We start from the raw sequence: 420 nt of genomic DNA on the forward strand, positions 1-420 counted from the left end.
ATGATCAGAACTGAAGTGGAAGAAAATATCTATGAAAAAATATTAACATGATGTTTTTAGGTTGTTTTAAAAAGGGGACAAAAATGTCCCTTTTCAGAAATTAAGTTGTGTTTTAAATCAGGCATGTTAAGGAGTCTTCAGGAATAGTTCTCCAGGCTTCTTGAAGGACATCCCAAAGCTCTTCTTTGGATGTGGGCTGCCTTTTGTTGCGTTCTCTGCCAACATGATCCCACACTGCTTCAGTAATGTTGAGCTCCGGGCTCTGGGGAGGATTCATCCCTCCATCAGACCTGCTGCCGCTGATTTTCAGCCCACTTCATGTGTCCTTTGGCACAGCTCAGCCTTTTCTCCCTGTTTCCCTTCCTTAAGAACGGCTTCCTGACAGCCACCCTTCCATGGAGCCCATTTCTGATGAGGCTT

Source organism: Odontesthes bonariensis, chromosome 19 (genome assembly GCF_027942865.1).
Source record: "Odontesthes bonariensis isolate fOdoBon6 chromosome 19, fOdoBon6.hap1, whole genome shotgun sequence".
Classification (NCBI taxonomy): domain Eukaryota; kingdom Metazoa; phylum Chordata; class Actinopteri; order Atheriniformes; family Atherinopsidae; genus Odontesthes; species Odontesthes bonariensis.